This window comes from Haplochromis burtoni, unplaced genomic scaffold (assembly GCF_018398535.1).
Source record: "Haplochromis burtoni strain Fernald_Lab_line unplaced genomic scaffold, NCSU_Asbu1 Contig_11, whole genome shotgun sequence".
NCBI classification, from domain to species: domain Eukaryota; kingdom Metazoa; phylum Chordata; class Actinopteri; order Cichliformes; family Cichlidae; genus Haplochromis; species Haplochromis burtoni.
Genome location: NW_024582372.1, coordinates 4191186 through 4203789, shown reverse-complemented (window position 1 = coordinate 4203789; position 12604 = coordinate 4191186). Strand labels below are relative to the sequence as shown.

General features: G+C 37.9%; 1 protein-coding gene across 3 annotated transcripts in view; it reads left to right on the top strand.

Annotated features, from left to right (window-relative positions):
- The window catches only part of esrrga (estrogen-related receptor gamma a), a 162220-nt gene that overhangs the window by 49328 nt on the left and 100288 nt on the right, over positions 1–12604 (top strand). The window contains exon 3 of one of the 3 annotated variants that reach the window (XM_014340141.2): positions 875–954. The exons of 1 other annotated variant lie outside the window; for it this stretch is intronic. The gene's annotated coding sequence lies outside the window, so the exon portion shown is untranslated. Of the gene's footprint in view, positions 1–874; positions 969–12604 lie in introns of all 3 variants that reach the window. One more of the 3 variants, XM_042214261.1, reaches the window with a different exon arrangement.

Genomic DNA, 12604 nt, shown 5'->3' with positions numbered 1-12604 from the left:
GATGGGTTGCGTCCTTCTCCCATATGCTCTTCCAATATTTGTGTTGTACCTCGTCAATCTCTAGCTGTGAGAGCAGTCCCTTCTTTCGAATGTTGGAACACTGAGCTACTAGTTGCTTCGCCGTCATTGTGGATGTTGGGTATCGAAGAATCCATAGGTCCATCATCCTATTCATGTAGGAAATCTTTTTATCCTGAGTAAGCGTATGTTCAAGGTTTACACTTTTTTGTAGTTAATTTACTGGATACAGCTTGTTATGGAAATATCTAAATTTATGAAAAATAAACAGAAATGTTTTGTGCGGCATTGCTTAATTTCTTAAGGCACAGTGGCACACACAATACACACACACACAAACCCTTCTCATACTAGACTCATATATACACTTAACACACACACACACTGAAGTAAAATGTTCCATCAAAGTACAAAAGTGGTGCGAGAAAAGGAGATGGAGAAAGAAAAAGGGAGAGGTCTGAGATCTGAGAGGAGAGGAGACGAGAACAATGGCTTTATGTCTTGACAAACACTTAGCCGAGGCCTTTAGACTAACACTTTGGAGCAGACATGTCTTCCTGCATACCAATAGCAAATACTGTCATTCCCCATCTAACTCAGAGGCTTTTGATGTTCTATTCACAGAGATAGAGAGAAGGGAGGTGAAGAAGGGGATATAGGTAGAGTGAGTGCAGTGAAAAGGAATGGGGGAAACATGACGGAATAAAAAAAGAGAAGGAAGGAAGGAATAGAGTTTGTTGAATTAGATAAGAGGGCCTATGATATTGCTCTCTAACAATTTCATGTTTTCTTTCTTTTCCCTTTGCTTTTCTCCTTCTGTCTCGCTGTCTCTTTTTACGTTTCGGATAATCTATAGATCATAGCAGTAAAAACAAGTTCCAAGTAGAAGGGAGAAAGAGGAAATGGAGAATACACAATGGATCCCCCTCCACGGTGGTATGTAATTTCATGTATGTAATTTTTAAGACTGTTCTGCTTATAATTTGCTTCTTTTTTTGCTACTGTTTTCACATTAATTGTCCATCAATTTAGTGTCAACTTTTAAACATTTAAAAGCCGGTAGTTTGAATCGAGTTAAAGGTTTTCACATAACAGTGACATGCAAACGATCATGTCTGCACGCATATGCCACTTCCCTTACCAACTACATCTCTTATCTGCCAAAGTGCACAGACACTGGCAGGCACAAACAAACACACATACCCCACACACTTAATTACACACACATACACATGCATGCAACCTCCTCTGCAAGTTGATAAGTGTGTTAGGAGGCAGGGAGAAATTATTAATTATGAAGCTAATGGGCACCAGGCTGAGTTCTGCTTCATTAAGCTTTAACGGTTTGTGTGTTAATGTTTGTGTTTGTAAATGTGTGCATGAAAAGTGAAGAAACTCATCTATATCAGAAATTGTATCAAACCTACAGTAGGTGGACAAAAGAGTTGTTTGTTTTATCATCATCAGTTGTATGTTGCTCGTATATGCTTATTTGTCATAGGTAATTGGAGACTTTGAGGTCTGAAAGAAGGACCTCAAAATACCCAAGATAATCAAGCTGGCATTTTGAGGCAGCTCTAAATCTATCAGTAAAACCAACCACCATAACCATGCCACACATTAGTAAAAGGGTGCCAACCAATATGTTGCCATGCAGTGTTTGCACGTGTCCTGCAGTTGTAGTACAACTTTGCTTGCACCCAGTGTTGATTGTATTGCAGTTTGCTCCCATTCTGTTGCTTGGAGGGTTGTGCTGGCTACAGTATGATAAGTAAAACCAGCATTGACGTTAATCTGTCTCACTCCCACAAGAAAAGACAGATAAGAGTGGGGGAGAGGAGCGGAGGGAGGGTGAGACAGTGGAAAGAAATTTTGTCATGTTGAAGCTGAAGTTGAGTATGAATTGAAAGGCATGAGTCAAACTCCCCGTATCCTTGTGTGACAGCGTATGGCTGTCACATAACCATATGCTGTGATTTTTGCGTGTCTGGACACGTGTGTTTCCGTATAAATAGCTCTGATGGTAACATAAGCAGGGACCCGGGCTCAGTGGTTTTTCCCATTGATTAGATGGCTGGCTAATGCACAATCATCACCACCACTCATGCACATACACAGTAACACACACACACAAACTACTTTATTGCACTAATGAGACTTGGTTAAGACCCCCTAGGAGCAACCAACAACCACTTTACCCCTGAGAGAGACATTGGGTGTGAGAGAAAGAAGGAGTGACTAAAAAACAGCTAAAAAGCAGAGGAAGAGTAAGGCAGATATAAAGAGCATGGAGGAAAAAGAACAAGATAGAAAAATGAAAGGACAAAGCATGACAGTATAAAAGCCATCCTGCCTTAATTTTTGTCTCAGTGTGTGTGTGTATATGTGTGTACGTGGTTAAGATGTCCCTGAGGGGTGTCCTCTTGCTGTCAATGTGTGTATCCCCATGTCTGGGTGTATGTGTGCGCTAGAATTACCCAGAATGCTTTAGCAATTGACTGGCTGGCTAATGGCGGTCTCTGTTTTCCTCTGATGGTCATTGACTAGGCCTTCTCATCAATACCTGTTTTTACAGCTATTCTAGTGATGTGTGTGTCTCTGTGTGTAGTAATTGTGGTTGTGTGGTTGTGCATGCTACTTATGAAAGAAATTACCCTTACTTGGGAACTCATGAGTTTCATAAAAGCACCACTTATGCCGCTTCTTCACATGTCTCTTGTTTGCTTTACGCTTGATAGATCGTGTCTATTTTTTAAGACCTCGTACAGACAGTGTTTGTGGAGATTAATACCATTTTATTGCAATTTTTGTTTTGAGAATCATAATTTTGAGACATAAATTTTAACTGATTGCAGATACTTGGTGTGAATTAGGTTTCTCAGAGGAAATTCTGTGTTGTAAGATTTAGCACCATTCCTCGATTTGCCGACATACACCACTGCTTGTTTTCAGCCTAAAATTAGATTTGATAAAACTGTACATTTTTTTCCCACTCTTGGCTTTTTAGCCCTTGTTTTACAAGGTTAATGCGCCAGCAACACATGTGGTATGAAGGACAACTTGTGGCTTTCAACCAGGGAGGAAGAAATGGAAGTTCTTTCAGGAAAAACAGGATGGATTTTAAAGTGGATCTTAAAGTTTGTTCCAGGATGTATGAATGAAGTATCATTTAAGACGTTTAGATAGTGGCTCCTAATAAATGTCTTTTTAATCTAATTTTCTTTTATAGTTTTATTATTTCACTATATTTTATTTGTATCATAAAGCACAACTTTAGTGTTTCATCGTTTTTATTTTATTTTTTATTAAAAAATCTTTATCTGTTTTTATTTATTTATTCATGTACATGATTGGTTGTGTTTATTTTTATTTGTATATATGATATTTAAACTCTGATGATAAGCATGACGATGAAGGCCACAAGCTGAAATGCACAATTAAATAAAGCGTTGCTGAAGCTTTAACTTCATCAGACTCTATACTTTTCTCATGCATCTTGGAAGTAGGTGAAGTTGTTCCAGAAACCTCCACTCTGCCCTTTTTAAGGCAAGGTGCATCTGCTCTAATTACTCCTTGAAATCCTTAATAATAAAGTAGACATATGAGAGCTGCTGGGAAGTAGTGCTTGACTTTGATAAATAAATATTTAGGAGTTACCAATATAAAAAGTTGTGGCCTCCAGACGCTTTTCATAGTGTTTTGAATAAAGATACATATATCAGTATGCACAATACTCTCCTCTGTTCTCGTTTCCTCCCCCATAGTTCCCCTACCTGTGGGTTTTCTCCTCCTATTGTTCTCCCTTCAGTTTGGAAAGGATTTGGTCTCACACACACACAGCAAGACTATCACCACTCCACCCAGGAGACCACTCATCTCTCCCTTCAACTCTTCCACTTCCCCCCCCACCTTCTTTTCCTCCCTCTATCCATCCATCTTTCCATCCATTGATTGCCACTATTCCTGGACTCCTGTCATCCCACTCTTAGTTCAACTCAAGTTTCCCTTCCCTTCCCACCACTCAGCTGTGTGTGTGTGTCCTAACCTCTGCATTTCATCCTGTTTTTTTGGCTGTCACAATTGATCAAGTATAAAATCTGCACTTGCATAGTAGTAAAAGAAAATACTTACACTTACTTTCCATTAATGATAGAGCAAGACAGTAATTTATTAAAATCAGTGAGTGATCCTTTTTTTGACATGATTGGAGAACTTGGAACACAGTCACTATGTTGTTCTTTCTTTGAAATGTGACTCAATTCCACGCTCATTAGGAGCAACAGACTTCTTACTGCCTAGTCACCTCTAAGTGGCCCAAGTATTGACCATCTATAAGAAATGGTCAATTCTATGAGAAAAGCTGAGCTGATCAATAGGCTGATTACCCTGGTAAGAGCGGAGCTCTCAGCTCTTTCATTCAGTCATTCTGTCATTAAATTAATCATTCATTTTATTAATACAGATTTTTATGTAATGGATTCTTTTTGAAATGTTTATTTGCTCTTTTTAGGCTATTAGAGGCACAGATTGGAAAGATGACAGAATAAGGAGATAGATGGTTGGGAAACACAACACATGAGTAGGATCCCCAACAAGACTCAAGGAAGTCAGTTCCAAGAGTCCAGCATCTTAAACCCTTTGGCCCCCACTGTGCCAACCATAATTTTTGTGCTTGGCACAGTCAGACAGAGACACACTTAAATATAAAAGGAAGCATATGTATCATTTATTCACACATACTCATCTCCCTCTCTCACTTTCTCCAGTTCTCTTCATTTGGCACTTCCTAATGTGTGGAGGAATTTTCAAACATCATGTTATTTCTGAATAGAATTGTGAATCCTGAATGGATATTCATCAGTCAGAAAACTACAAATGTCTATTTCACAATCCCAGCCTTTGTCAGTTTGAATGTGACTGACAGTGGTGGATGGGTGAGTAGTGCAGATTTTGGATTGTTCTTGCCCAGTTAAATTTTTCTCCTTTTTTTTTCATCCTTCTATGTGCAATGTAAGGTAAAGTGCTCTCAGTAGCTTTTCTGATTGCTGTTAGACAAGTGTTTGGTGATGTTAACAGGTGGTATAAACAGATGACAGATTTTTGAAAGGATAGCATCCTCAGATGCCACTTCGATCTGGCAAGGAATAATAACAGTCGTGATGGATAGCAGCTTCCTTAGAGTAGGTTCTGCTGGCCATAGATTAGCACAGCAAAATACTTTTTTTTGCATCAGAAGTAAACAAACCTGGGGTTGAGTTATTGAAAAGTGAACACGATGGGTCAGATTTACTAAATGGTGCAACATAATATGTCAACACAATCACCAAATTAGTTTTACAGGTGACTTACAAATTTTGTGCTTTTCTCTACATACAGGCGCAGTCAGTTAATTTCAGTATGACATGCCAAACCTTCCAAACGTACAAGTGTTACAAACTAAGAAAATGTATTGACAAGCAGGACTGGCTTAACCTGTTAACAGCAAAGAAATATAGGTCATAGCAGTATATGTTGAATGTAGGCCGACTGTTTGGCAGAAAGAATTATTATAATTGAAACAGGATTCTATAATTGTAGCACTGTAAGCTATTCACACCCTTTTAACTTGTTTGACAGATGAATAATACTTACATTCCTTCTAAAAAAGTCCATGGGATGTGGGAAAGTAAGTAAAAAGTGTTGAAAAAACAAATAAGTTATGGAGACAAAAATTGTTAAAGTTGTTTGGTTTTTTATTAAACTGAAATACACAGGGAAGCCACTATCAAAGGAAAGAAAACATAATACAACTGAAAAATGGTCACTAAACAAAACAATAAGTTAAAAAGGTTCTCACACAGAGAAAGGGTACCACACACAAGTTCACAAGCTGCATCACAAAGGCTCACTGGACTGTATGTGGCCTTAAGTACTCTGGCTTAATTGCTGAGTAGAGTTAGCTGTGCAAAAAAGGCTGCACCTAAGGGGACATGGCAAGATACAACCATATCTGGTCAAAGTGTATGCAGCTGAATTTGTGTAGGTTCACCTGTGTGCACTGTCCATGGTCCTGAAATTATAACAGAATGAAATGATATTAAGAAAGTGTGTTTTTAAAATGTAGACATGTAATTGTATTGATCACAACAAAACCATATGGCACCTTAAAACGATCCAATCAATTCAGAGGATAAAAAACTGTTTTACCCATCAGGTAAAACATCAGGCATTGGCAAGACTGCCAATGCCTGATGTCCATCCAGACATTTCACTTTGCACAACCTGACACCAAAAATCGAAGACATGGAAGAAATTTTGTTGCCATTGTTATTGGATGAATCCTTTTTGTTAGAGATTTTAGGTCATCTCTGAGTTAATTGAGCAAGTTTAGAATTCTGAGGCTTGGTAATTTATACTTTTTATCACATCTTTTTCTGGCGTTCCAAATAAATTAAATGAACATTACAGTTGCTCTTAAATCTGCAATCCCCCATCTGCACAGCAAAAACTAAACTGTTAAGCACAAAATATAAGACTTTCTTTTTTTTGTCTTAAATATTGTTACCGTTAACAGTTAATTGTGTGTCACAAATGTTAGTATATCTGTTTGCTAGCTTAATTTTTATATTCCCCTCCCTGCATTGTGGGTATTGAGAAAAACACTCCCAGAAATGCATATGTAAGAGAGTCGGTTACAAAAAATCTCTGAGTTACCACCTCTGACATCTTTTCAATTTGCTCGCTGTAATAAAGGCCAGCAGTTTTTGTTTTGTTTTTTTTAAAAAACCAAAACCCTATTTGGAGCAGCACAACACATTCATATGGCGCGAAGTTCACAACCTGATAAGGTGGCTTAAATAAGAGGAATGTTAGTTAGCCTTTGTTCACATCAAAGTACTGATGTTGTCTATCCGGTTGTTCAGTCTGACGTCACTAGCCGTGTCTGCGCCTAAACTCTGCTGCAGGTCCATATATCAAACGATCACTATGGCATTACTGAAAGTTGAAAACTGTCTAAAGTCTTTCATCTTTAATAAAATGATCAGCATTCTGCTCTACCAGGTGTAACAATTGAGTTTAACCTCCAGGCATCCATGAAAACGGAATTTATGACATTTAACGAAATTAGCAGTTAGCAGGAAGTTAGCTCGCTAGCTTCTATCTAAATACAATATAGCATGTCCTGACTGCGGGGTTTTGGAAACAAATTAAAACGTACAGCTCTGTTATCACTTCCAACATAAATGAAGACAGAAAACTAAACAGCAATGACGTTTGTGGGGTTACTGAAGTTTGGCTAGCTGGTATACAATGATGTGCTAAGTGACCGCTTGTGACACAGCTATGTTAGCATATCATAAACAAGCTAACTTTTTTTCCACTCGATAAAAGTTAACGTGAGTGTTCTCGGTGTTCAGGAACAAATGTAATCGCATGGCAGGATGCTGTAAAAGGACCAAACTTCAGCCAGGAGAACAACTGAGATAATCCATCCACAATACGAGGTTAGTCATTCATATACTGCTGCATGGGCTGGGCTGTAGTTACATCCTAAGGTTTTAAAAACTGAGCTTAAATAAATGATTAGCGGCAATAAAAGCCGAGGGAGGTCAACAGTGATCACTGACTGTTTTAGGAGCTTTTTGAGATTAAATAGAAGAAAATACATAACATTAAAGATGTTAACAACACAAAAGCCATATTAAACGCAGACTACTTTAGGCCCGGAAGTAGGATTCGTCACGTCAACCCTAACACAGTGTTAGAAAATGAGAAAAGTTGATACATTTTCCGTTCTACTTGCAGCAACTTAGGATGGTAGGCAGAGTCAGACTCACAGACAATAGCTCTTTGTAGCTGCATAAAATGTGATTAGCCACTTACAATCATGAGAAGATATGAAGAAAGCACTTTCCACACGTATTAAGGGTGGAAATAAGCATGTGGTCACTAATGAAGATTGGGGTATACTGTAGATGCTAATATCCAATATTCATAGAGATAGGAAGAAGCATGCGCAAAAAGTATGGTGCCTTTTACAACCCATCACCTGAACAAGTTTAGGGCAAATGAGAAGAAAAGTCTTTTAAATCCATGAAGGGGATGGCGAGTCAAGGTGGGCTGTTTTTGTTGTTGTTGTATATGTTCAGACTGAGACTGTGATAGGGATATACCTGTTCAAGTATTTCCCCTAAACCGTAAAAGGTTGATGAGGTATGTTTGTCACTGTGCTGGACGGGTGGGCAAGTTGGTTTGGATAACCAAGTTTGTGAATGAATCTGAGAATGAGGCAACGTCGGAGTATCAAATTAGTATGCATCTACTAAAAAAGTCAGACAAGTTTGAATCTCAGTGTCTCTGACCTCAAGGTCAAGGTCAGGAGTCAAGTCAAAAATCTTATGAGTGCAATAACTTGAGAATGAGGTGATGTAGGATTTTGAAATTGATACCAATGTCTAACTCTACTGAAACATGGTTTGTCTACTTATAATAAAAATGTACCAAATTAATACATCCAAATATTAGACTGAATTAGTGTGTTGCAATTACGTTTTGTTTTTTTAAATCAATCTGCCCACTACAGTTCAGTGTCTCAGGCACAAACGGAATAGCTGGGCTGGGTATGTGCAGACAATATCAAGAGCAACTAACATAGGCTATAGCAGTGAACAGCATAAAATCTGCTGTTTGTCAACCTTGTTCACACATAACTGTGAATGATCTACTGTGCTTACTCTAAATAGTGCACAGAAATGCTGCCAGTCTTATAATACACTAGCAGAACCCCTGAGTAACTGTCATTGAGAGGTTTCATGTTACTGGGTCTATTTGTTTTTCTTGTTAACATGAAGGCGAAGTGTTTTGGCAAGCACAGGGTGAAGGGACAGAGAGGACACAGATATGGTTGGTAGCAGCAATATTGAGAGAATGGAAGCTGTGGGGTCTTTTTTTATTTGTTTATATTGTTGTTTTACTTTGAAAGAAGTGGGAACGACCATAATTTGCTCACTTTAAAGGTACTTCTTGCTTTTTATCTGGTCCTAAACTAAACCATTTGAATTCTAATACATGGTGTGCCTTCTACAAACCACGTTCCTTCATAATCTTACTTGTTTTACACGTGCTGCCTGATTTTACATGTGCCTGAACTCGGGCGAGTGAGGGAATTTGTTTTAGAAGTCTGGTAATTAGAGAGAGAGTGGCTGCCACAGTTGATTAATGCACACACAGAATGTGTGTAACATTTTTTTGAGACACTTTTTACTGGGGCCATGGACCATGGAGAAAGAGAGACAGAGGAACTAGAAAAAAAGGGATCGCCCTGTTAATTTCATTATGTTATTGTGTGTGTGCGTGTGTGTGTGTGTGTGTGTGTGTGTGTGTGTCTGCACAAACTTACTCAGTGTTGCTGTTAAAATAGAAAAAATATACCCAAAAGTACAAATATCATCTGTTTGAAAGGACGCAAAGACAACAAGCAGTACACAGTAACATTCAATGTAGTTGCCTGTAAATGCTGTAAGATAAAGTGCTCTAGAGGGATTTTTAACTGTGCAGTGCACAGCTGAAGTCTCCTGTTTCTAAAGCATATCAGAACGAACCTATTGTGATTTATTGCCTTAATTGATTTAATGTATTATTCGTTATAAATGAACTGATTCATTGCCTAAAAAAATAAAATTTTAGTGTTCAGTATTATTTAGGGAATGTTTAAAGTGTGGGTGAAGATGGTGGTGTGATTATGTCTTATATATGTATTACAACATGCAGTGTGGAGAATGTAGGACAAACACTGCATCATTAACAGACCAATATGTAAAACCTAACAAAAAGGAGAGTGTTAATGTTCTAAATATTCCATGTCATTGGACCAAGTCCTCTGTGCCTGTATTAGTTTCCATGTATTTGCTCAAGCACTAGATTGAATGCACTTCCACATACCTCTATGGAAATTAAGTCATACACACATATAGTGGGACAATCAGGTCATTCCAAGGTAAAGGGACTTAGATAAAGTGAAATATTCATACTTTAGATGTAGTGTGTGTGTGTGTGTGTGTGTGTGTGTGTGTGTGTGTGTGTGTGTGTGTGTGTGTGTGTGTGTGTGTGTACACGTGCACACGCATCAAGCTCATGACTGCTACAAGCAGTTCTTTTTAATTGAGGTCCTGACGCCTCAAGCAAAACGCTTAGGAGAAAGATAAAACCTGCAGAGTGGTAAGTACAAGCCTATACCGACAGACATACAGAAAAACACAAACATGCAGATAAACACAACAATGCTGACCTTTATAAGTAAATAAAAAAGTTGGATATCAAGCAGTACTGATAATGAAGCAGGCCACTTGCTGCCTACTAACTGTGATAACAATTAATGTTGGTTAATAATTGCTTTTCTTATGACTGCTCAGGATAAGGATAGTTTTTGCCAAAACCTTTCAAGTTTTGGAGAAGAACATAATTTAAATGACATTGTACAGGCTCAAGGTGAACAAAAGACCGACGTGTAACAGTTTGCTGCTGTTTAGGCCAAAATTGCAGACTCTAGATAATTTGTTTTATTCTGCTTCCTTTTTGCTTGTATAGCCCGACTCGTCTTTGGTCCCTCTCCTCACTTAGTGTGAGGAATGAATGAGAAGAAACTTGTTGAAGTTGAGAAATATCTTGACCGCAACTGTATGACCCGTTAGCACTTCATTAAAAAGGCAAGAGCAAAACAGATTTTGCCTGCTGAGGTATATCTCTGGAGATTGGCTTTTGAGGTGAACAATCAGCTTGGTACTTGGTGTCCACACATAGTTTTAAACTGTGTGTGGACACCAAGTGATGTGGACAGTGATGTGTGTGTGTGATGTGGACATCATTTCAACGCTTTGTTGTTAAAATGATAGAAATTGTTTATTGTTCATGCAGTGTTTTTCATTACTGCTAGAAATTTAACCCAGTGATTTCTGTTATGCATTTATATTTTAGACATGGCGACTAAAACTAAAGCTTAATCTCATGCTGAATCAGAGCAGTGATGAAACATGTTTTACTGTATTTTCTTGTTGTAACAGATCGCACCTAGCTATTCATGATTACTGGATTTCTGTTCTAATAGGAAAATAAATTCAATGTGCTTAACACAGAAAATAAAAACAAAAAATCATGCGCACACACACGCATACACACACACACATCTATTGAGTGTAGGCCTGTATGAACAAAAAGGTTTTGAATTTGTTTGTGAATGTCTCCACAGATATAATTGATCTCAGGTCAGCAGGCGGCTTGTTGAAATGAAAAAGATCACAATAACTGAAGGCACCCTGAGCACATTTGGATGTGATTCCTAGGACCTAACTGCATTACGAACTGTCACTTTATTAATTATGTAACTACAGGTCAGCATAACTTACAGTTCAGGAGCAAAAAATGATTTAAGCTCTGTTGGCGTAGTTTCGATACGTGCAAGTCTCGACAGAGGTCAGTGATTACACAAAAAACACTTTGCATGCTATCAACTATAGATATTACATGTTTGACTAAAGATATTTTAACACTCATTTTTACGTACTTTGCCTCTATGCCTTGGACTCTTTCTTTGTCTTACATGCACAGGAGTTTGTGTGCAAATAATTTGCGTTATCTGTGGATAGTGGTTAAAAGCCTTGGAAGGAAACATCTATTGTTTTCTTCAGAGATCTCAATATTGGCTTTCACTAAATTGTTTATTTAAGAGAACACATGATAGCACGAGATAACACGTTCACTTGCTGCACAGGCTACACAATTAGCACGAGGCATGCAAGGTTGTCGTGTGCCAGATGTGTGTATGGTTTTGTTTTTTTTATCTTTTTAAGCATTATTTTTTAGAATATGTCTTCATATTTACATATATAAATGTGTTTTGGATTTCGTTTTTATATAATCCCCTGCAGTCTATTAGTTTCCTGCTTTTAAAACAGTGATTATTTTACTAGGTCTGTGGTGTTCTGTGCTCTTTAGTAGCTTCGATAACAAGCATCTGAACTTCATCAAGACTTTTCTCTGTCTCTCAGTCTTTCTCTATCCCGCTCTCAATTTATTTCCCTTTTTCCAGAAGCTATTGCACTGCAAAATTAATGTGTGGAAACACTGATATAGCGACATTCTTTGTGCATGTACAGTGATTCTCAAGACCCCAGAAATGTATTCATAGCACCTTACCAAAGCAGTAGTTTAAAATGATTTGATTTAAAGATGTTATACATTTATCTCATATAATTCATATTTTCAGTGTATCTACTAGAACCCATAGAGATCATACAAGGCCAAAAGGTACTGCAGCGCCTCCTGAGTCTTAATTCGCCCTCTTCTCACCCTAAATTAATTTCTGGATGCATTAAAGGTTTTGTTAATTCCTGTCTTTCGTTTGTACAACCCCCTCTTTCCTTTTCTTTTCTTTGTTCCACTCACAGTCACCCTAGATATCTAATTATCTCCCATTGCGAAACGTATATGTTTTCTTCTCACAATTTCAAACTTTGATTTCTTCTATTTCGGACGAGCAGCCATTGCACTGAAAACTTGTGTGACAAATTAAGGGGTGTTGTAGTGTTCTGATCTTAGCAACTAAACAAGA